The following is a 25446-nucleotide window of genomic DNA, read 5'->3' as shown; positions in this document are numbered from 1 at the left end:
TCTTCCTCACCCAAAATAGGGATAGCTACTGTGGGAGGATACTGCCTGTATCATGCAACTGAGGTGTTTCAAGAGTTTGAGGTTTGGGGGTTTTTTAACTCCTGATTCAAGGGGAGGGATTCACTGAGAGTCCCTTACTTCAAATCAGGCTCTTGAGACAGAGTTAGACTCATCACCAGATCTTAGCATGATTGAAAAATGTGATATTTCTCTTGCCTCTTTTTAATGCAGAACATGGTCAGGGATTCACCTCAGTGCACCACTATTCCTGCCAACTCCCATGTTTACTTAACACATAACCTTGCACAGCTCCCTTGGGTCCATCTCAGGCATTCTTTGTTCAGCCCTGATGAATGATCATTTTGCTTCCTTGCACTAGGTAAACAGCTGTTTTCCATGTTACCTGCTTTAGGAGCCTCACTGGCACATTGTTTCTTTCCTTGCCTCCAGCAGCAAGCAGGCCCAAGTGACTGATTGCAGCAGAGCTGCACCAGCACCTTCTTGCAGTCGGGACAGCATGGAAAAGGCACATCATTTTCATAGAGCACACCACATGTCAAATGGCTTCAAGATAAAATAACGGTGACCGGGCACTTACAGCCTCTTTTCTGTGTCCTTTACTGTTCAAAAGAATGAAAGCAACACAGGCTTGGAGGGTCCAGCACTTCCAGCTTCAAGTCCCTACTGGGGAATCTTTCCCTTGGAAGTACATCTCACTTGGGCAGGAGCCAACATCAGGAGGAAGAAACTATTAGCTTGTAAACAAAACCCCACAGGTAAAGTCTGACCTCCTGCTGGTTTCTTTGCTTGCAGGTATTTCCCGTAGATGCTTTAAAAGCAGATGATATTGTGGGTTTTGCTGGTGCTACCTGCTAGTGGGCAATGCTCTGTGTCCAAAGGAACAGGAAATTTAGAAGAGTAGGCTTTCAAACACCCCATCGATGCATTTTAGCCTATCTGCATGCTTTTTTAAGTGTGCCAGAGTGCTTTAAAAGGCCAGATAAGCTCATCTTGCATGGGTTAGTCCTTGTCCTGGAGCTGGCAGCCCAGGAGGAGGAAAATGCTGGTGGGAGCAGAGTGATGCTTCCAAAGGATGTGAAGCCCCACTTGAGCACCCATGCTTTATGAGCACAGGTTCTATCAGGGCTGGTGGGATTTACAGCTGTGTTCAGCTCTTCATTCCACATTTCATACCAAGGTGCTGCACACAGATCACAGGGTGGGTTTTTCCTCTTGGTGGGCTCCCAATTTGCAATGGGCATTTCTTTTGTCTGCTTTGTGGACAGAATTCTTTTTCCATGTTCTGCTTTTCTTTTCCCGAATTGCCACTGAATTTTTGATGTTTGCAGATGTACATTGATGTACATTGGCAGATTGAGAAATCTCCTGATGTCTCATGGGACATGCTTATCATATTCTGCCAAGCTCTACCAGCCTATCACTTCCATACCACCTTCCATGCCACCTTGCCTTTGAAACTTCATTGTCAGGTTTTACTCAAGCCTTTGTCCAAATATCTACATTTTATGAAAGTCTCATCCTTCTGCCCTACCACTTTTCCTTCTGTCGTCTTCTGCAATGAGGCAACATGATGTTAACCTCCTCTCTCCGAGGCATTGTGTAGCATCCTTGCAAATCAAATGGTGGTGATCCAGTTTGGGATTAGGAAATAGTAAGAAGTGAAAAATTTCTTGTTTGCCTAAGCCTGGAAGAACTGTTGGGGCAGAGCTGGGGCTAGAACACAGGATAAGACATGGGACTGCCTGTCATAACAAATAAGGGGAGCTTGCAGCAGCTTCTTTTTCTGGCACGATTTGTTAAATCTCCTGTAATTGGTTTAGTAAACACTAATAGATGGGAAACAAAACAAAACGTTCTCTTCCAGCTTTTGTAGACTGCGTGATATCTCTCACAGCCATGTGGGATTAATGGTGGCTGTAGGGTAGGATTGTATCATAAAACTTTTATTAAACGTTTTAAAGCTAATTAAAGAGACATTGCCAATTTGAGCTAAGATTTTACAAAGTGAATTTTTTCCATTGTAGTCAAAATGTCTTTGAAGTGCTAGATCCTGAATTTTTTAACCATTTAAGAAGTAAATTACTAAACATCCTCTGCTGATGCTGAGCCAATTCTGTGACAAAAATTCAGCTAGTTATGCACAGTATTGTTGTGGGCAGACAGTGAATAAAAAGCTCCAAAGCAGAAATTCATCCTTCCTATCTTCCTTCATTTACAGAAGTATTTTAAATCTTAATTGAAGCCTCATTAAGTGACATTTTACACAGGAGGGTTTGGGTTCTCCTACCAATTTGATGATGTGTCTTTCAGATAAGCCTTTCTTAAATCCCTCAAGTCTCCAAACAGAGAAATGAGACCTTTTGTGAGTGTAATACTGATTATTAGAAAATCCATATGTCTGAATTCTTGAATTTCATTAAAAAACCAAGCTTCCATTTCAGGTATGTAATTCTCCTTATCATAAGGTGTAAAATGTCCTTTTTTTTCCCATGGAGAGCATTCAGCCTATATTTCAAGGAGCAAAGCAGCTCATGACAGGAAAAGGATCTGCAGGACTCAGTGTCTAGGGCAGAAACAAAATGGATGAGTGTAGATGCAGTCACAGTTTGCTCTTCTAGGTAGCATTTTACTTGCAGTCATGTGAGAAATATTAATCTTTTGATGGAGCTCAGGATGCACTTGGGTTTCTGGGCTGCAGGCTCACACTCCTGGATTGTGTCCAGCCTTTCATCCCCCTGTGCCTCAAAGTCCTGCTCAGGGGTGCTCTCTGTCCCTTCATCCACCAGCTTTGTTCATACCAGGGGTAGTTCCTTTTCAGTTCTTACTATGATTAAAACTCCAGGACCTTCGATCTTTAGATATGAGCCTGTCAGGGCACATCTTGGACTGTTGTAGCATCCTCTGAAGGGCAAAAGCATCTCTTTGTTACGTACGGTGCCCTGGATGTGATCTACCTCTGTCTGTGAAAGGGCCACAGAGGCTGGGGCAGCAGTACCTTCCCCCCCTGCCCAATCCATTTCCAGGGTGCTCTTGGTGCACATCCTCAGCTCTGCGTGTTGCAGAGGCTGACACGTCCCTGCAATGTGCCTGGTGATTTCCTGCACACTTGCAGGGCTGATGTGTGTACTTTGGGGAGCCCGTCAAGGCTGGAGGTGAGCAGGCCTTGGTACAATGTCACCTTCATGGCCTCACAGCTCATTGCTCACCAGCAGCTGGGACCTGACAGGCTTTTTTTGTCTCTGTTTTGTATAAATCTTCGTCACTCTAGCACTTCATCTGATGTGACTAACACGCATGGTTTTTCTCTGCTCTCTCCCTTGAGGAAGGTAGGGGGAGAATTAGTGTGGGCAGTGCAGTATTTCTGCTTCAGTCTGGTTATTTTAGAAACAAACTTTAAAACATATGTTCATTTCAGTTCGTTTATGTGACAGAGACAAGGTTGAAAAGATATGCCTGGAAAGTGTAGCTGAAACCTCCCTAAGAGCTGGGCTGTGTTCAGGGATCATGTTACACGGAGTTTATTGCAGGCTGGTATTTAAATTCACTATAGCCTGCCATTGTATTCCAAAGGTCCCTTTCTTTTACAAATCTCTTCATTTTGTCTCCTCCTATTTGTACTTTTCCCATTTATTGCTTTTCGCAGGACAATTTCATTTTTTTAAATATACTCTGTTCTGCAGAAATCATAATCTATACTATAGAAACACATTTGTATAAATCTTGACAGCCCAAATCTTCTCCTCATCTAAATCCTCACTGTCTTGCATGTTGTGTCCTTGCTCCATAATTCCTACCTAAATTTCCAGTACTGGTGAGACAGACTGTACCCTTGAAATATTAATAAGGCAACAATGGGGATTTGCAGGTCATGGTGATGGAAGATTTCCTCATGAAAAAGTGAGGATTGGCAAGTCTGGTTTTCATTTTTCATCAAAGCAAAAGGAAAGTTTTGTAAATGATGGTGGGAAGAAACTTGAGGAGGGGGGATTTCAGGAGATAAAAGCCTGTCTGCTGGGGAGGGAGGTGAGGGGGCAACTGACTTCAAGCCTCAGCTCAGTTGGACCTGGATGTAGACCTGATTCCCCTGCCTCTGAGTTTGCTGGCTGGGGCTGCTCCCCTCCTGGCCAATGTTTGGAGATGTAGAAAGTGAGAAGAAAAATGAGAAAAAAGAAATGGTGATTAACTTAATCATGGGAGGAGAGCGCCCGAGTGTGCCTTTGCTGAAATCTGTCATAAAAAGTAATTAAACTTTCTCCTTCGTGTTCTCCTCCAGTGCTGTAATCCCTGTAACTGCCAAAGCTCATCCTGCTTCTCACCAGCCAGACTTTCCTTGGGGCTGGGAACTTACAGCCACTCAAGTCCTTCTTCTGGGAAAAAGGTCCCGTAAAGTGCTTCCCAACACCTGCAAGAATGTAAATAGGATTTGAAGAAGATGGTTCTCATTTGATTATACCTCTAAGCAACATCTTCTGGTCTTTTGCACAAGTATAGTTCAAAGTTTGTATTAAAAGAGGGGAGGGGGGAAAGGCAAATTGGGAATTTTGGAGGGGGGTTTTGGTAAATTCTTGCACTTTGTAACTGTGATGATGCTATGGAAACTTCATTTGTGGGTCCAGGGAGTCTAAGTTGTGAAGGAAAAAGCTGAGATTTTTGGTATGAGCACATAGTTTTGAGCACTCCTTTTGACTTTTCCTCCTAGTGATATTGGTGGGGATGTGGTTAATTTTAATGGGAACAGGATCAGTGTATAAACCATGATAAGCCTTCACTAAATGAAAACTGGAAAATGTCTACTGAACTGCTTTTGAAATGTCTGGATGTAAGTAAAAGGGATCAGAGACCTGTTTGTTGCTCAGAGAATGTATTTGACTCTGGACTAATAAATTTTCCCAGATTGTCTTTAAAAAGTTAGTTGAATGAAAGGTCAGTCCCATTTGTAAACAAAGCTGTCGGAATTTATTGTTAAGTAAAAGCACCAGGGGCTTTTGCAGTACTTTCCTCTGTGGCTGAGTGCCGGCACAGTTGCTTTTTAGAAAGCTTAGTGCATATGATTCTTTTTTATTAGAAAATAAACAGAAAAGACATTGCCAATCAGCAGCTTCAAAAGGTCCTTGCTGCAATATCAGTGTAAGAGCTATGCAGTAGCCTCCTGATGAAATGGGAAAGCAGGCAAGTTGTTTTCAGGCACTGTGGTAGAAAATTGAAGCACTGGCCAGCTTAGTGAAAAGTTTATGAACCTTCTGGGGAGTCTCTGCTACATTTGCTCAACCTACACTAATTTTTTTTTACTGATTCTTTGGAACTGGGTAAAAATCAATAGTTTGAGGACTCAAACCAAACAGAAAAGAGAAGGACACTTTGAGGATGTGAAATCTTGCACAGACACCTGCAAAAACCAAAGCAGCTGTTTGCTGTGCTGCACTGGTAGGAGTGCTGTGCAGAGCAGGAGGAGTGGTTACCTCACAAACCTTTGGATAAGGACACCCTACTCACTCTCCCCCTACCCTGTGGCTGATGTTGACAGTGCTGCCTAGTTCTGTTCACATTATCTACTCAAACTAGAGGTCTCTGAGGCATGTGAGCACCCTGCAGTAGAGCAGGAGAGATCAGCCCTGCGTGGGGACCCAGGCTACATGAGTTCAGCAGCTGCAGGAGTGGGATTGCCTCTCCAGCTATCCCTAATTGTTTTGCCATTGCAATGCCAAGTTCAGCATGGGCTGAGATTCTGCTTTTTTGGGCAGGACCTGTAGCTGTGGTCACATCATTTAAGTGTAGTGTCTGAAGTGCTTCGTATCCCATGCCTGTGCCTCCTTTGCTTTTTATATAATGTGGCTTGTGCAGGGTGTCGTTTTACTAGAACAACGCTTCTTAGGCACTGCTGTAACCAGAGATACCCTGACCTTACTGTCACATGCTGGCTATTTCTTGTGTCAAAACGTAAAGGTGAGAAAATAGAAACTAAAGGGATAGAGCAATTGCCATGTGTATATTTGCATTTCTCTCTCCTGAGCCTGTAAGTTATCTAGTTTGTGGCAATGTTTTCTGTTAGGGGTTTCTGCCTCATTTCTGCTTGGCAAATGGCTTTGGTGAGGCTTGGGAGGTTTTGTTTGCTTTTTCAAGGGAGAGAGAAAAAAGATAAGGGGGGTTTGATTGTGGCTGTCCTGAGGCCAGTGAAGCTGCAGCACACCACCTGGGAGCACGGCTCACTCTTCACGTGTGCTTAGGGAGGCAGCCAGGCTCCCAGACAGGATGGACAGCTAGCTGGGAAGAAAAGGACAGCCCAAAAGGTTATGTGGTCACATGGCTAGATTTTCCTTGGGCTGGCCTTCAGCCTCCTGTCCCCATCGCAATTCCTAGGCAAGGCTGTCTCTAGAGGCTTGTGTAAAAAAAGAGCTGCACCCTTTTAATTGAAGCAGTGTATCTAAGCAGGTTTCCAGTAAACTAGTGCATGTGCCTGGACTCTTATTTCAGCCTGAAGTGCGGGGTGTTTTTTTTGTTTGTTTGTTGTTTGTTTTTTTTTTTTTTTTTGTTTGACCTTTGTGTTATTTTAGCTTAAGAAAGCAATTAAGAGCAGACTGCAATTAATATTTTATTTTCATTTTCATACCTCCTCCAAAAATGCATTATATAGTGTTTAAAGTTGTAGAAAATCATGATAGAAAAAGCTTGATAAACTTTGGTTCTTTTCCCAAAAGGTGAAGAGGAAAAGATTTTTCCTGGACCTGACTTTTCAAAGTGAACTCCAGGCAGCCCCTCTGTTGTGCCTCACTGAACTCAGGCTCCTTATTATATCAGTATGTGGTGCCTTATAGCAGCTCTCAAGACATTAGCCTGTGACCTCTTAAAGAACATGCTTCTCTATAGAGAAAGTCAGGATGGGGGCATGAAATTTTCTGTCATTTGAAATTTCATTTCAGTGTTCAAATTTTTAAAAATGTGTTTCTATTAAGTAATTAAGAGTCTGTTGACACTGAATGAAAATCACAGGAACACTATGGTGTTGTATGGGAGAGTGAAGTCCTGTGTTGTCCTATGAGATGAGGAGACTTCATAATAGCCCAAAAGCTCTTCTGGAATCCCCAACTCAAGGGACACAGATTTTGTGATGGCCACCTCTTGGCTCTAAAAGAACTCATTTCTCTGAAAGGCAGAGCCCTATTCTTGCCCACTCTGCCTTTGAACTAAGAAGCATGAAACCCAAGGGATGCTGTATGACTTCCTGAGTTTTTTGTTGTTATGCATGGATGGCTGGGCATTGTTCACGCTGAGCGTTCAGATAAGAGAGGAGACTTTGCATGCAGTGCGTCCCCTCCGAATTGTCCCACAGCGGCCTGTCGCACCGCACCGGACCACCTCGATGGCTGAATGAACAGCAGCTGTTCATTAACAGGGAGCAGAAATCCGGCGCTGGCCATAGGAAGTCAGAGCCCTAGAGCACACTGCAGTAGCCTTGTTCTCCTTTACAAAGCTGCTCTCTGTTAAACTGCGGTACCGACCCTCACTGGCACACAAATGCCCTTCGTTAGGGTTTGCACGCTGTTATATGAGTCCACAGATAGAAAGCAAATGAGCAAAACCTGCTTGTGGTAATTTACTGTAATGGCACTGGAAGTCAGTTTAATCAGGGAAAAAAAAAATTATTGGGGTGATTATGCTCAACTGGAAGAAGCAGGACAGCCGGTTGCTGAGGTGGTAACTTCACCAGGGACTGTGGAGGAGATGGATTATTTGCAAAATCTCAGCCTGACATGGCTCTCCCAGATTGCAGCCTGCTCCTAAGACACACATCCATGTATGTTTAATAAGGTGTTAGAACAGAACCTGAAATGTTCATTTGCATTCCCCTGTTGTGGATCATTTCAGTGACCATCTGGTGCCCCTCTTACTTTTTTTAAAGAAGCTCTTGCATCCTGCACATTACTTTCTGTTTACCCTCTGGGCCCCTGCTTGGCAGAGTGCCATGGAATGTGCTTGGTGTCCTGTCCTTTCCTAACTCAGCAAAACACTGAAGACGGTGCATAACGATAAGCTGCCATCGTGTTTCCGCTCTCACCTCACCAGGAGAGCCCTTGTCTTACCAGCTGCAAGAGCAGCCTTTGCCTGGAAAGTGGGAGAAGGAGCTGAAAGTTTGTACAAGTAGTACTTCTATTTCCAGAGAGATTTTTAGCACTTGTTTTGGGGGCTTGCTCAGATTTGCACACTTGAGTAGAGGCAGCAGCCTGGTATCCAAGTGGTAGAGGAGAAATCTGGTTGAAGAAAAAAAATAATTCCTTTCATTAGTCCAAGAGTTAGTCTCTGACACCAAGACCTGAAAGACTTCCCAGCTGAGTCACTGTTTTTCTGTGTGTTAGTGCTACAATCGCAAACCTACCTGGGTTTTGCAGTGTGCAAATTCAGTTAATTTGCTTGGCTGGAAGTAAAGCAGTAACTCTACCCTTTCTAAACTGACCAGCATGGAAGTCTGTATTTTAACCTTGAGAAGAGCTAGCAGCCTTGAGGAATGCTGCTAGGAAGTGGAACTCAAGCAATTACACTGAACAAACAATGAATTGCATGTATTTTTAGTGTGTCTGTTTGTGTGGACATGATTGAGAGAGGGGAAAGAAGAGGAAGGATGGACCTGACACCAACTATATTCAGTTTAGGAGGGAATGCAGAGGAGACTGTGGTTACAGACTGATTTAGGAGTGTGTTGAGTCCATTGAAGGAAGCTGGTGTAAGTGTCTGTGGGTTGATGTTTTTCAAATGGCAGCAGCCCTGCTGCTGTGCTGAGACAGCTGAGCCCATTTCCACCAGCACCACTGCTTTCTGACCCAGCTTCTGCCAGGAGAGATATTTTGTTGAGGGCATGAAGCTGGGATGATTCCCAGGCCCTGGGCAGGCCTTGCTGTACTGGCATGACACTGCTCTATGAATTCTCTGACCAGCTAAAACAGCTGAACTATTTTACGTTTCATTTGTTTTAGTGGCCTTTTGCAGTGGCGTGAGTACACTGAACATTTTGGTTGCCCTTCTCTGGATATCTTTTGCTTTGTCATGTTGATGACATTCTTACTCAATTTATTTAGCCAACATTTTTTGGCTAACACTATGCTGAACTCTGCTTCAGGAGTCCTCTTTAGTTCAGGTGCCTCCACAGCTTCTCTAGGAAGCAAGTCAGTTTTTCTGGTCAACAAGAGTGCATTTGCATTTGTTCACTGTTGTTCCTCTTTCCTTATCTCTGTTTGTATTATATTACCATTCAGGGTGTTCCTGCACTCCTCCTACATTGGTATGGTTCCCGAAAGTTGACAGTTCTGTGAGCTTGTAGTCTGTGTGTGGTACAAAAAGTACCAGAGAGAGTGGCTAGAGTTTGCTATAAAGTTCTCAATGTTGTATTTTATTCTCCTAAATGAAATTCCTGCCGTAGAACCTCCTACACGCCAAAGTAAGGAATCTGTGTGAAAGTGTCTTCACTCCATGTGTGTTTATTGTCAAAGTCCTTCAGGCTTTGTTTGACTATTTTGATGTGTCCAGTTTCTTATCTGATGCTTTCTGGTTACCTTTCCAATTCAGGGACAAAGTCCAAAGAGAGATTGGCATATGCTTATGGAGGGTGGAGTTGGCAGAGAAATGGTTTAACTCTGCCCCCTTTTTGATTGGAAAGTTGTCTGTGCAAAATAACCCCAGCTGGGGTTCTGCATCTTCCTTAAGTGCTATTGTCACTGTACCCAGAGGAATAGATCTCATTTTAAATTTGAGGAGCGTGAATGTTCCCTCTGTGGCACTTTGATACCACAGACAGGTGATGGAGCTGGGGCACATGTTCAGAAGAATCAACTGCAGGCGAATGTTTCTCGTGACTGTTTTCATGACCTATCCTCAAGGATGTCCAGGGTTCAAGGTCCCACACCACCCCCTCTGCTCTGCTTTCTCATCCCTACTGCTGGAAAACAGGCCCTTACACCTCTTCTGAACCTCCCTTCCCCTGGTTTAAAAGTTATTACTTTTTGCTCTAACCCCACAAAAACTCCACTGTGCATACTTTACATATGCTCTGATGCAGAATGTTTGAACTCCTGCGAGAACCAGAAGAAAGCCAACTCATGCTTCTGAGGAAGGTGACTCAGAGGCCCTTCTGGCCAAAGACAGAAAACACCACTCTTACCATACCAGGACAGATTGAAAGCACCTAAGAGTGTCCTGACTGATAGTATTTAATAAGTGGCAAGGCTTGGATATGTGAGAATGGAAGAAACTGAGAAGGTTTATTACAAACAAATTGTGTTCTCTTAGTAGGTGCTTGTGATCCACCATCCATCCAGAGCGGGGGGAGCAGCAGTGATTCTACAGCCTCACTCAGGTCAGTGAGCAATTATAGGTGTGGACCAGAGTCAGCTGTGGGATACCTGAGCACACCAAGACAGCAGGAAATCTTGTGGTCATTATTAATGGAATATTTGTGACTGTGTCCAGGCAATTTACATGATGAGTAATGTAAACATAGAGGTTATTGAATGAGGAGTGAAAACTATTAGGCAGGAGGTTAGTGGTTGTTGCTTTAACTGGGGACCAGAAAGAAAATCCTCCCTGGGGTCATTAACTGTATGCTCCTGACACTCTGCTAGAGCAGAACTTACCTCAGGTCTCAACTGGTCCTTCTGTCCCAGCTTGAAATGCCTGAAGTGATGGCGATGATTTCATTCTGTGAGCTATGACATAAGCTGCAGGTGAGTGTCAGTCTCAGAAGATGACTGCATTTCTCAGAGAAGTTTCCTTGAGAACTTCTTCTGGTAGCTAAAAAACCCACTTCAAGCTGATTTTTCCATGTTTCACCAAAGCTGCAGAAAAATCAGTGGTTTTGAACAGTGTTCCCCAGCCATTGCTTTGATTTTTGAAAATTCATTAAGAGCAACAATGACAACAACAACAAAAATAAATTAAAATAAATCATTCTAGTGAGCCGAATAAAGCTGAACTGGCAAATCCCAGATACCCAGAAGAAACAGTGTCCTGTTTATAAGGAAAGAGTGTGGTTACTGTGGTCAGACAACTGGGCTACAGGCCAGGCCATGCCTCCTAAACATATTTTATCTAATCTCATGTCACAGGCAGGATGTGGGGAATGTAAGATTTTCTCTTCTGAAAGGTAAGGGCCATTCACAGAGAGCATACACAGGTATTGCTCCCTTGACAGCTGCTTTGACCTACACCCATTGAACCTCTACTTCTTCATTAGGGTACCAGAGGAAATTTCTGGACCTGCTGGGATCAGGACTGGGGCAGATCCACCTTGGTGGCTTTCCCCAAGGCAGTCAAAAAGGCAAAAACGGGCTGCAACCAGGCCTGCGTAGACCCATTCTCCTCAGCCAACTCTGAACAATTGAGGTATGTCTTGCCTAAGCACGGGGTGTGATTTTAGCACACAAATAATGAGTGCAGCTAATTTGGTCCAGAAACCATGAGACTGTAGAGTCCCTTGCTCCTTCCCTGGCTGCTGGTGTTGCATCAAGTGGCTGGAAGAAGCCATCAGGGCTACAGGAGCACCTCTGCTTGGTTGGCTGAAGCTAAGGGGACGTCTAGTGGTGGTATTTTAAGATCCAGGTTTCCTTTTAACTAGAGGCATCTAGTTTTTCTGCTAGGAAAACTGCTGCAGCTTCCTTGAAAGTGATAGGCAGAGTCAGAAATGAGATTAAAGATGTCTTGTGTCATTTTTCCTTTGTGAAAGAAACTGCCAAATTTAATTACTGGGTACAGGCAAAGCTCATCTCTTAGTCTTTGTGCAGCAAACCCCTGTGATGGAGCTTCAATGGACAAGACTGGCATGAAGCTGATGCAGTCTCCATGACAGGCTTGTTGGGGTTTATTCTGCCTCTCTCCCTGCAAAGGGAGATCCCAGACCACAACCACAAGGGATTTAAGCCTTGTCATTTGAATTTTTTAAGTGAATACCAAGAGTATGTAAAACACTCATGGCTTAGACAGTGCAGTGAGACCCTGCTGTGTGACACAGACCTGCAGAAGTCAGTTGATGGTTTCTCAATGCAGTGCATTGATTTTTGCAGAAATATATCACCTCCCCTCAGACAATAACTGGGGCCTCGGTGTCAGGTAAAACTAAAACAGACAAAACTGTATCATCTTTATCTGGATGCTTATGTGCTGCTGTGACTAAGGAGAATGTATATAACCATAGGTATCAGTGCTAAACAACACAGTAAATAAATACTGAGGGGAGACTAAAGGAGGATCACTAATAGGAGGATCCTATTTTCTTTTAGAATTTACAAAAATTTGCCTTGGTAAAAATTATATGGTTGGTGGTAAGCTTGCTCTGAGGGAATGTACTCACACAAAGACAACTCTCTGGCAAAATTATCTTTGAAGCTGTGCCAATAGCAGGTAGACAAACTCAGGTGCAGCTCCCAAAGGGCTGCTCCTCCCTGATGAGGATCATTGCAACAGGCAGACATGGTAATGTATTGCTAAACTGCCTCCTTTTATTTTCCTCAGTCTAGGAAATGCATAGTTTTCTCAATATAAAGGAACTAATTACTTATTTTTCAGGCTATTTAACCAAATGCAGTGTATACCCCCTGGAATGTGCTCTGGAATCGATGTTGCTTCAATCACAGCAGGGGAGGATTTTGCTGCTCCTGTTGTCATGTTTTTCTTGTGGCATATTATTAGGCAAAGCTGTTTCTTGTTCTTGGATGGTTTTTTTAATGCACTGGGGAACTTCTGCTCTAGCACCTTTGCCAGTTTGCTTTTTGGAACTCCAGATTAATGTATTTGAATGCTTCTTTGTTATTTCTCAATAGTTCTTTATCTTTTTTGTTTCTTTGCCTCTCTTCTATCTTGAAATTGTTTTTCCCTCCTCAAACCAATGACCAGCAGAAAGACCAAGAACCTCTTGCCCTTAACCATCTAATCCATTTAGACCAGACTTCTCTCTGCCTTTCTGTCTTGTGTGTTCAAGGCCAGTCATCACCTTGATTTCAGAGCAATCCTAAGTGATGAAGTAGTTCTGATGCTGAGCAGGGAATACAGGCAGAGCTCAAACACCTACCCTATCCTTTCTTCAGACAAGCTTTCATGCTTCTGCACTTGGAGATGGATAAAATTCCCCATGTGAATTTCCTTTTCCATGGATACACAATGAAATGTTGTTGGATTTGTTTGGTTTGGTTTTTTAAGTTCCTTCCTTCTCACCTCCCAGATGTTTCCAACTGATTACCTTTTCGTTTCTTTAAATTTAACTTGTTTCTATTTAATTCTCAATATATTCTTCCTTATGTAACATTTTTGCTAAGACATGTACTACATGTACTGAAATCAAAGAGGAGCAGTTCTGTGGATAGGGGTAGGATTTTTCCCCAGTGAGATTCTCCCTGTCCTTGGTATACAGGTATAAGTAGTTTAATTGCCTTTTTTGTTTGGTTGCTTGGTTGGGGTATTTTTGGGTTTTGTTTTGGTTTTGGAAAGAGGCAAGGGGAGCAGGTAAGATAGTTGTAAAGCCACAAGATTTAATTTTACCTTTTGCTCTTCTGTGACTTTTCCAAGGCTCGTGATGTACTGAAAGGCTCTGTGATGGGAAAAATTACCAGAAGCCTTTTTATTCATATCAGCATGTTCTTCAAGGGCTGTCTTTCCATTGTGGCATCCCCTCTTCTGGCCCTGTATCACTCATCTACACCACCTGTCACTACTCTGGGCAGGACTGCAAACTGCAAGCCCCTGGAGAAGAGCCTGGTCCCTCTTATTTGGAAGAAACCTTCCATTTTCTGGTCCTGGAGAAGTTTGGAAGTATCTTGTTGCTTTTGTTAAGAGCTTTGTCATTTGCTATTTTGTGACACACCTATTTGGATTTCCCAACTCTTCTGCAGCACATCTCTGCTCTCCCAGCTGTGTTGAGGGAGAGATTACATTTGCACCTGCAGTGTCTGATCGAGGCTGGTATTTGTACGCACGATGGAAATCTTTTCTCCTTTCTCGTGATGTGTCTGCACAGAGTGTGTACTTAACGTGGGTGCGCTCATGTGCAGGCAGTGTGTGTCTGCAGATGATGCTCGGACAGCTGTCCCTGGGCTGCGCTCCCCGTGCTGCAGCTGCTGCTGCATTCCTGTCTGCTGCTGCATTCCTGTCTGCTGCTGCTGCTGCTGCCGCCCATCCCTTCTCCAGTGGAGCAACAGTGCCAACTGCTGGCTGCTGCTCCTGGCCTGCCATCCCCTGAGCTTAATTCTGAGGGCACTGCTGCCTAAAACACATCAGCGCCCCCTTTGCTGACGGTCTGACTAATTACTAATAATATCTCAGTTTGTTAGCCTTTCTTTCCATACCAAAATAATACTCTGTTGAGCTCAGGTAAGCCTCGAGTTACCCTTGCTGGCGACATTTCCAATTGCTTGATGTTGTTTTAAAGCTCTGTGTCTCTCCTGATCTCCCAGGGCTGGCTGCTCGAAGAGGGGAGAAGGTTTCTGCTCAGAGCAGTGCAGTGCCATGATGTGCTCCCTGGAAGTTCTTTAATCATTCAGTTGTGGCAGCAATTTGCTAGCTATGTATTTGGGACACTCTTATTGTTATAGCCACAATGAGCTCTGGGGGAAACGAGATGGTGATTTACGTATTTCTGCACAGAGTGCAAGCAGCACATTTGATCAGGGAAGTTAAAAAAAAAAAAAAAAAAAAAAAAAAAAAAAGAGGGTAAGAAAAAGAAGATAATCTACAGCTGTACACATAACTGTCATTTTATTCGAATTTCAGTAAAATGTTTTAATAGAAAAAATAGGTTTTGTTTGTGTGTGTTTTTTTTCTTTTCCTAAGAAGAATAGCAAATGCAAAAGACAAGTTTGTTTCTTTAAATGTTTCCTGTGAGAAGGGAGTTACAATATTTGCAGGAGGTGGCAGTAGAGAGGGCACGTACATGGAGAGTAGGAAACTGGGGATGAAAAAATGTATAGAAGGAAACAATTTAGAGCTTTTCAGAGGAAGGAGAAAAACAGTGAATGGCTGAAGCAATAAACCTGGGAGAAATGATCAGGGGAATTTTGCAGAGAGCAAAAAAAGGGAGGAATTGGAGGCAGCCAAACAAACTGAAAGTGAGTTTGATGAGTCAGGGTTTCTGTGGGTTTCTTGCATCTCCCAAAAGGCCATTTTTTACTTCCTCCCAGCCACAAATGTTCTTCATTATTTTTGGAACAGAACACGAAAGGAAAACTAATAAATCAGCTATTCTTAAACATATGTGACAAGTCCAGGCTGAAGCACAGGTGGACCACAACCACAGGAGGTCTCTTAAATCAAAGTTGGAGAACTTTGGACAGCCAGCAGGTTTAGCACTGCTTCCAGCCCTCTGTTACTCTTTCAATTGTGGTGTTTTGGGGTTTGGATAGGAAAATCTAAACCAGGCAAAAAGAAAAAAAAGTAATAATAAAAGCAGCATTTTGATAGTGCCTTGATAAACAGGACCATCAGAACTCCTCCTGTGAAGCTGAAACCTCAGTAAACAATTTATTCTTCTTATCTAATCTAAACACACATATTTCAGTATGTACTGGTCTGTTCCAACGCCAATGTCTTGACTTTTTATTACTGATGTAAATAGTTAAACTGGATGTAATGCCATTATTTACTGTTTTTAAATTAAACAAAATATTTTTTTCCAGGAGATGTGGTTGCAGTTTTCAAGAGTCTTGTTTTAACCATGCACTGATTTGTTTTACTTTCACACAGACAGGTAGTTAGTCCTGAATAAAGGGAACAGGCTCCATGCTTTCTTATCCACGGCTGGCCTTTGCCACTGAGCTAACTAGCCCCTTACTGAAAATATATTGTTATATGTATAATATATTATTATGTTATTAGGGATAATTACTGGGAGCAGGAGTGAAAAAGCTGAGCAGAGCTGATGGAGAGAGGAGGATGCAAAGGAATGTAGTTTCACACACAGAGATGGGATGTGAGGCTGGGGAGGGCAGAGGGCTCTCACTCCCTGTACCAGCCATGGGTTTTCCCCACAGTGGGGTGGGACACCGTGGGGACAGGTGAGGTGGCTGTGTTTGCTGTCCCTGCAGTCCGAGCAGAGGTGGTGGTGCTGGGAACTGCGATGCCACTAGATGTCCCTTGTCACCCGAGTGAGGTAGGCAGCTCGTCCTCATCTCTGCGCTTCCGGCGTGTAGCGTTATGGAGAAGCCTGTTCTTTAAGTGTTAAATATGGGGAAAAGTTGTGTCTATGTTTAAATAATGTCTTGTATCAGCCTGTCATGGATAGCAAGGAGAAAGTTACTTCCTTAGCCACTTTAATTTTTATTGGAAGATACTCCGTCAGAGGGAGGATTTTGTTTTGAAGAGGTATTTACAGGGCAGTTCAGTATTTCCTGGGGGAGAAGAAGTCACGCTGGGAAATGCTGGTTTGGTGAGCCTAACACCGCGGTTTCAGCTAACCTTTCCCTGCTGACACAGGCCTGTCTGGTGCAAGGTGGGGGCCTGGCAGCCTGCATCACCTGAGCTGGTTGTGTGGAAAGGACCTGTGGGCTTTTCTTGTGTCTTCTTAGTGACTCTGCTATTTTAGGCATGCTGTAAAAGGCAGGTAAAAGAGGTAGTTTCTGTGAAGAACTCAGCCCTTCCACTTCACAGGGGCAGCCATACACCCAAAGGCTCAGCCCCTGCAGAAAGGGGGAAAGGCTGGTGGAAAAGGGAGCAGCTGCTGAAGGAGGTGGACTGGTGTAGTCAGAGTGAAGGGTAAGAGTGACTAAAGGGGTCACAGGGAAGCCTCCAAACCTGCTTTCACCTGGCCCCTCAAAAACCTTTTCTCACACTTTCCCAGCTCCTGTGCCAGCCAGCACATGCAGAGCCACATGGAGCTCATGCTGCCCACACATGTGGCTTGTGTTTGTCCCTCCAACAAGCTGTGCTGCTCCTGCCTTGCCAGTGGTGTTTGTGCCTCTCCACACCAGTTTGACAGCTGGGTTTGGAGTGCAGCTTCCAACAACTGCAGTGTGCCAGTCTCTTAGCAGTCCTTTAAGAGTTAATTCCTCCCTGTGCTCCAGGCATGTGGCCATGTTTTCTCTACAGTGGAAGCTGTGTTTCCATATGTCCCTACCTCCCACGGCTGGCACCTTGGTGTGGGCATCTGTGCAGCTCTGCATGCCTGTGCCCTTGCAAAGGCTCCTCTGAACCTGCGATAGGCAGCCCCTGCAGAGCCTTCTGCACATACCACGGCTGTGTGTGCAGTGGGGAGGGATGCCCCTAAACTGCCCTGAAAGCAGCTACAGGGCTTTACCTGCCCAGACAGTGTTATGAACTTTGTTCCAATATAAGGAATAACTGACTGACTGTCACCTGTCTCTCAGGGTGGCTGCTGCCGTGTGTGGCTGCACAAACCAAGCTGTTAGTATTCAGAGTCATATCTGCCTGCCTGAATGACAGAAATTAAACATTTGCTGCTTTCTACTTCATTTAAACCTGTGGGAGCCTGTAGGGCTCATCCTCCTCATGCACCAAGGAGTCCATATGTGCCACTTACCTATCAGGCGCTTCTTCACCAGTAACGTCTGAGCAAATCTCTTAATAACAGAGGGACTACACACAGATTATTGTGATCATAATTTGGCCAATATAGCCTTTATTACTAATGGTGATGATGGAGATGGAAAACCCAGCTTGATTCTCAGATCCCTGCTGAAAAGTAATAAAATAAAGGAGAATAAAATCTGTGCGTGAATTTGCTACCAAACCTTTGAAAAACACAAAAGTGGAACCCTGCCAATGCTATTGCTGACAATTTTTCATAGTGGAGCCTCATTTTGAGGTAGAAGTGGAAGTGCATTTTTTGTCTCTGGCATTAGTATCATGTTGTTGTGTACAATTGTTTGACATTTGTTGTATTGTAATTATTGTGTGCCACTCTTACACTTACAGAGTATTTTTTCATATCTTCTGATAATAAAGTAATTAGAAAATAACTTCAGCTATCATCAGAAAAAGGTGTATATTTTATTAACACAAAGAACAGACAAAGGAAGCACTTCAATGGAAGTGCCCTGTTAAAAATGGAGCCATGTTTCTTTTTGCGTTGTTGAGAAGATAGATGAAGGCAGGCTGCCTTTATGTAGTCTTTTGTTCATCCCTGGGCAATGGCAGAACTTGCAGCTAAATTCTGTTGTCAGAAAATTCTATGATGGTAGCTGAGAATGATATAATATCATGCATACTCATTTCAACAACAAGAAAAAGAATTCCTAACCCATACCTTGGATTTTGAATATCAGAAAGAGCCTTCAATACCAAGAAATGAGCCTTCAGTACTAAGAATACAGAAAAAGCAATTAATTTTTTTTAAAACATAAGAAGAGCCACTTGGTATAACCAGTAGCAAATAAAAAGGAATGTAAATGTAATTTTAAATTATTTATTTCACTCACTCTCTCTCTTTTTCATGTTAATATATCCTTGGCTCTAGCTCAGAATGACATGCTAATTATAAATGTAAGAAAACCTAACATTTTATTGTGCTAATTAAAATATGTGTCACATAGACATTTGGGGAGAATTTCCCATGCTTTCTAGTGTGAATGGAAGGAAAGAGCAGCGGTGCTCACTTAAAACTGGATTTTTTTTTTTCCTAGTACCTTGCAAAAAAGGCATCATTGTATTTTGATTAATCCATGCTTGGTCCACTTCAGATGTTTCCATGGAAACAGAATTTTTTCCTTGATGGAAATTGTTAGGCTCAGGAAAGCTCCTCACTGCACAAAACCACTTGAGCTCCCGAAGAACTACTTATTGGAAATTTAATGTGCATAAACAGAACTCCCAAATTCCTTCTTAGTGATATTGTTGTCAATGTTAATACAGAACTGTTTTCTTAATGATACACAGTGGTGCCTTTTCACCCACAAGAAAATAGAGTGAGAGTGGAATTATTTCCATTGCAAGAGAGCACTTTTCCTGGTCCAGAAACAATTAGCCTGCAAACCTTCCAAAATTAAATTTTAAGAATCCTGATGTGTGTATATTATTTAGTTCTGGATCCAAAGATTTTGGCTTAATGGCTGTTAAAATTTAATTAATTTTGTTTTGAAGATTGCCAATAATTTAAACATGTTATTCTTGTGTGCCTCAATTTTGGATATGGAGTTTTGTTGGGATTGGTTTGTTTTGGTCTTGTTTTTTTCCTCCCAAAGAAAATACACTCTCTTGCTGGATGCTACTGTGGTATTTGGAATACCTTTTGATAATCAACCAACAGAGGGAGCATTTGTGCGTTATTATTAATTTAACCAAATGGTTGGAAAATTACTCTCATTTTTCCAGTAATTTCTGAACAGTATATTTATTGTGTAAAATTATAGGATTTATTAACCATTAAAATACCTTGGTTTGGAGTGTTTTAGTTTTTAAAAAGTCCAATCTTGAGTTTAGCTGACAGTGCAAGTAGCTAGTTTAAAATGATTGTCAGGTTTTTAATTTTTTTTGTTTCATCTTTGTTCATCATGGCAAGGAATCTGCCAAATGTAAAAAGGAAAATCACTTTGAAAGCAACCACACTTTTCAAACTTCTTCCAGAGACACACCGAAAGCAGAAATTAAATGTCAAAGCAGAAGCCTCAGTATTTCTTGGTACTTCTTTTATGTACTCGTTCTAAGGATGTGAATAATAAGGATGATGGTGATGTGTACAGCATTAGAATGTGGATGGTGATGATGATGATAATAACAATAATGATAAAAATGTTCTGCACCTGTATTCTCCTGAAATATTTCCTCTTCAGCTCACTCTTACTTTTAGGCATTCTCACGGCACTTCTCTGTTGTCCTCATGAGGAGTGAAGCAATTGCTGCTCTTTGCAGAGTGTCGGCGGATCAGAGCCAGGAACCCAACTGAATGATGAGGGATGCTGTGCAACACTTTAGAACTATGAAATAACTTGGAGGCACCAGGACGTGGCTGCAGAAACTGGAGAGAGACTTGATGCAGCATCAGGGCTGAGCATCCCTCTTGGCTGGGAAATGTGACACTGCCCAAAACAGTAGTCAGCATCTGGTGGTGACATAGCACCAGGTTGACTTTGGAGAACTGTGCTGCCCAAAGCCCAGAGTTTCTTTGAAGACAATATCTCTCCTTAACAGGTGAGGGTGCTTTAATGAGTGCTCATTTTGAACCTCAAGGGAATGATGTGTTAGATACTTGGAGTTAGTAAGGTCTTTCAATTAGGAAGATTTTTTTTTCCCTTCATACTGCTTTCCCTGATAATTAAATTAGGATACAACTCTTTGCCTAAGCCCTGAGAATGAGCAAACCCAGGAACCTGTGGTGTCTCTGCCTCTTGGGGACAGCAAGACACAGAACTATTTTAATGGCATTAACAGCACCTTATAATTAAGTGGAGAGCAGTACAGTCTGCAGCACTGCCATGTGCAGCAGAGGGAGAACCCTATTTATACGCCCAGCAGGCTATTCTGGGAGTGCTAACACTGGGAGTGAGCAGCTGTGAGAAAAACAGAGAATAAGTGCTAGTACACTCTGAAATGGAAATCATAGCACAGTGCCATATGTGTTGACTAAGTAGTCCCGCCAGCGCCCTCATTTCAGTGCTCTGAAGTGAAAGTTTCCAACTTGCTTGACGAATTTTCACAAAATTGCTATTCTAAGCAGCAGTCTCCAGAAATGTAGCCATTCCATTTATGCAGCACATGGGATAACACGAGTCTGCAAACTTCAGTCTAACACTGCTGGAAGACCAGGCAAGGACTGAAATATTTGCCTTCCTCATTGCAGAGCTCATTAAACCACATACATATCATCCCCTGGGAATGCAGTTTCCTTATCCTGAAGTTCTTCTGTGAGCCCCACGCAGATGGATTCCTGTGTGCAGGACTCACACATTTCAATGTTTACCTTCACCTCTAAAAGCTTTAAAACAAATATGAAAACAGAATATGAATTCCCTTGGCAAGGCTGCTTTTCTACATGATTTGGTTTTTTATTTGCCTACCATAACACTGGTTACTCTCGATAGTTTCCTTTCAATTTTGTTCTCAGGCTCTTTAAAGATTTGAGAACATCCTGTGAGACCATGTTTGTGAAATGGGAATAATTTGTGCCTAGCTGCAGCACCTGTATGTAGCAAAGGTCAAGCCAATACTTGTGATAGTAGTGGAGACCTAGGGTGGATTTCCTAAAATTTGTGAAAAGCCAGTCTATTAAATGCAGTGAGATCTCTGTATAGCCTCATCTCTCTAATCCCTCTGCACTTAACATTGTAAAGCATTGAAAATCCACTCTGGCTCCATCACAGGTGTTAAGCCCTGCACAGGTGTTAAGCCGTGCTCAGCATGGCAGCTCCAGCCACCAGCTCGGAGTCACTTACTGCAGTCCTTGATGTAACTGCAGCCGTCTGTCCATCCCAGCATGGCCTTCCAGACCATGGGGTCTGTGCCACAGCCGTGGCCCTGAGACATTAATTTTTAAGAATTGAGGACTTTAGTTAAAATAGATATTGCTGAGGTAAGATGGATAAACTTCCCTCTATTATCGAAAGCCGGATTTAAGGAACTGATAAATCATGAGGCCTGTTTATGTATTCTGACTAATCAATAGACCCCAAGAATACAATACAATCATAAATCAAACAGTCCTGGAAAAACAGGATTCAGTTGTCACATAACACTAAAAGGTTAAAAAGTCAAAGTGAGGAAGACTCATCTTACTTCATCATTTTGGGACCCCGCCCCATAAAAAGGACCACCGACCCATTTCAAAGATCAAACTATGCATGCTTAATGGCTTTTTTGGCTAATTACCATACGAAGTGGGGAATGGGATGTACCAGAGTTATGAATATGCATTTGTGTTTTGGGTATTCAATACTCCTGTACATAAAAGACCCTGTGATGATCTGTAAATTGCGCGTGTGTATTTGGGAGTGATCCCGCCCTCTGCCCAGTGTCGTAATAAATATGCACTTTCTAACTTTAAACTGTTAGAGAGTCTTTGTCCGTCATAGTTGGATATTGGTATTAGACCAATATCCATATTTTTAATAAATCAGCCCCACTTCTGTTCCCTCTTTCCTCCCAGCTGCAAATCCTGGTGGAATTCCTCCTCAGATCAGGCATTGCTCCCAAGACATCTGTTGCAGTGTGCATTTTGGGTTTCCCAAAATTCTATATGCTTTCGTTATCTGTTTTGTAATGGTTTGTCCTTATAACCCCACGATCAAACCCTTTGGTTTTTCCCTGGTGGTGGGTCCTGTCAATCACACTGCCATCCTACCCTAAAACCTTGAAAGTTCTAGTGAGGCTTCAGAGTGATTCAGCAAGTTCTCAAGTTCCCCCACTCCTCTTTCTATTCATAGATTGTTTTGCTAATTGTCTCCTGTTCTGGGTCACGCCCCCTCTTCCCTGGATTGGTTCTAGATTCTCCCCTGCTCTGTCTAAGCCCCCTGTACTTAAAGTGAAGACTAAGGGCCAGATCCCACTCATCATGTGGGCAGCCGTCTGGGTGGAATACAGCCTAGTGAACCCACGTGAGAGTCCTTTCTTCCACACCGTTTGCCACGCTTCTGCTTGAGATCCAGACCCACCGAACATAAAAGTTACAAAGCTGTACCCCTGAATGCGGATTCGTGAGCTCGCTAGCTGGTGAGCAGCCTCCAACACACACATAGACATCCAAGTTCTCTGTCCTTGTTGTATGTGTATTGCTCTGCTGGCACACCTGCTGCCACTGAGTTTTCTGATATTTCCCGTGAGGGAAATACACTGCTCCCTGCCCAAAAAGCCTGGGATCACATGGACATTCTCACTTCCTGCATTCTCAAGACCTGGAGTGACCTAAGCCAGATGGTGTTTGATAGCTTCAGTGTTCTCCACCTGAAATCTTCTTTAATATTCATTTTTTATCTCAGGTTTGTGTACTTGTGCATAACAGCAACTTGTGCACCTAAAATCAGAGGTTTTCCAAGTAACTCTTTTAATTAACCGTGGTAGTTTTGCAGTATGTTAGCTTTTCAGAAAATTTATACATTTGTCTTATGGGAAATGCCAGTAGATGCCAGAGGAACTCACTCTGCCAATTTCTTATTATGGATTATTTGAAAGAAAGAAAAAAGCAATTTGTGGTTTGGTTGCAGAATAAGGTGTGAGTCAAAAACAGAGTCTCAGCAAATCTGAAATTTATATAGAGAAACCCAGCTCTGTGTGCCTCACTGAAAACCTGGAGGGTGCAAGTACACAGTAAAATATGTAACAAATCTGGGGATCTAAGAGTGCTGTGAGCAACCCAAGAGCTTTCCAATTCTGTAATCACTGTAGGCATCCAACTCTCACTAGCTGTCAAGGTTGTGTCTCTTACTACGACTCTTTAAAGGTCATGCTTAAAGATTAAACACAAGAGGTTTCTTGCTGGTGTTGATGAACAGGAATAATTTGCTGTCATGATGCAACAGCAGCTGTGCATGAGAAGATTGTCAGTGGGAAGGTGCCCTGGATTAAGTTAAACACAAGTTTCAGGACCATGGTTTTGTAGGACTCTGCAGCTTCTGCTTTCATCTTAATTGACTTCTTATTTAAGATTGTACTCTCGCAGCTATAAGCTCAGAGATTGTGGAAGTCCAAGGTGAAAAGGAGGGCACTGAAACCAGCTCCTGACCAAAATTCCTCTCATGACTCAGATTCTTCTCACCTTGCTGTGGGCCAAGGGGGCTGATGCAAGAGCAGAGGTTCCCATGAGGGAGCACAGCTCAGAGAACAGAATTTTAGGCACATGCACATAGTTGTGTGGTTAATCATGAATGAGCAGAGTGTGCTTTGAAAATGTTGCATAATGTAATTACTCGCTTCTGAGCTGCAGACTCCTCGGGGAAATTACTGTTGTATGAATGTACGTGTTAAACCATACAGCCATTATATATATTGTTGTGTTCAGGCAAAAAATAGGTCAGTCAATAATTTGATCTAGATTCTTCTTATGGGTAACCATATTAGTCAGAACCCTATTTGATGAACTTTGAAGTGTGGTTGTATTAGGGCCCATGGGATTTGAATGTTCTGAGTCAAGGGAACAAGCTCCATAACTTTTTAATTGACAACAGTTAAGTATCCTTTCCTAGCACCTTTAAATGCAGTATTGCTTCTGCATGCCTAAAATTTAAGAAATCTAAGTAGTCATTAGTTTTTCTAAACATTCATTATTTGAAAATTGGCTACTTAGAAGAGCTGTGATCTAAGTACCTATTCTATTCAAATAGAATAACTGAGTACCTATTCTATTCAAATAGAATAACTGAGGCCAGGAGTGACTTTTAGAACCACCATTCTTCAAAAACTGTTGCCATGCCAGGGGAAGGGAAATAGCTGAGAAAACTTTTGGTAATAGTGCTTGAAAATACAGTGTGTGTGAAGAAAAGAGACACTGCAACAAAAACAACAAAAATACATGTGTATATATAAATATGTATCAAGTGATCTTTGATCTGCTTCAATCCAAGTTTCTTAAGAGCTGTCCTATTCCATATTCAGACTTTTTTGACTTTGTCTTGCCACGAGGGTTTAAGTGTAAGTAAAGAAACTCAGGAAGGTTCCAGAAATTCACAGGTCCAGAGTCTTATGTCCCTTAACCATCTCACACACAGTTACTCCTGTATTTTCTCATGCGTTGTAAACTGTACTGTGCCTGGGATCTTTCACAGCCTCAAGGACCACCTGTGAAAGTACCTAATGAGCATTAATGGACCTAATGAGCCCATTGGCCAGCCTCACCTGGATCCTCCAACCACACCATGGCCTGGGGTCAGTTCAGTTCAGTCTGGAGGTGCTGCTCCTTTCCTGAGTTTCTGTGGAGTTTCTGAGTCTCCTGTTGCCCCTCCTAGGTGGCTCCTGGCTCACTCTTTGCTGTGCTGTAGACCATCAGTGGATACCATTACCAGTCCCCCATGCTCAGCACAGTACATCTCTGCCTCTTGGTGAGGCCCTGGATGGTGGGATGTGACTTTCTCCTGCTTGATCCCTGCTGCGGAGGAAGCCAGGATCGTGTCTTTCTGGTCATGAGGCTGATTTCCAATCTGGTTTTCTCCAGGAAGATGATGAGGTTTCTGTGACCTGGATGCAGGTCACAGAAATATAACTATTTTTATACCTTGTACCTGAAACAATTTTAAGGCAATATTGTCTATTCTAACTTCCAACCCATATTGTTTTATGTTCATTCTTGTTTATCATAACTTGTGTATTTTGCTATATTTTGCTATTATTTGCTGCCTTCTTTGCTGACATGAAAGTGTTCATCCAGTTGCGATGGACAGCTAAATAGGTTAAGTGTGTACCATCTGAAAGACCTTAAATTGAGGAGTTTAATTTATTTTGAGTAAACCTTATTTGATAATTTACAGCCCTAAAATTGGAGACTTCAAAACTATATTCTATGTTTATCTTTAGTTTCAAAAA

General features: G+C 42.7%; 1 long non-coding RNA gene across 1 annotated transcript in view; it reads left to right on the top strand.

Moving 5' to 3' along the window:
* LOC310908256 overlaps positions 1–11393 on the top strand; it is an 84289-nt gene extending 72896 nt beyond the window's left edge. The window contains exons 2-3 of the long non-coding RNA XR_014589819.1: positions 10297–10363; positions 11240–11393. This is a non-coding gene — a long non-coding RNA (uncharacterized lncRNA). The remainder of the gene's footprint in view (positions 1–10296; positions 10364–11239) is intronic.
* The last annotated feature ends 14053 nt before the right edge of the window (positions 11394–25446 follow it).

The sequence above is a fragment of the Zosterops lateralis genome (assembly GCF_965231275.1).
Source record: "Zosterops lateralis genome assembly, chromosome: 4".
NCBI lineage: Eukaryota > Metazoa > Chordata > Aves > Passeriformes > Zosteropidae > Zosterops > Zosterops lateralis.
Note: the sequence above shows the minus strand (reverse complement) of the source record. Positions and strands in the feature narration are given on the sequence as shown.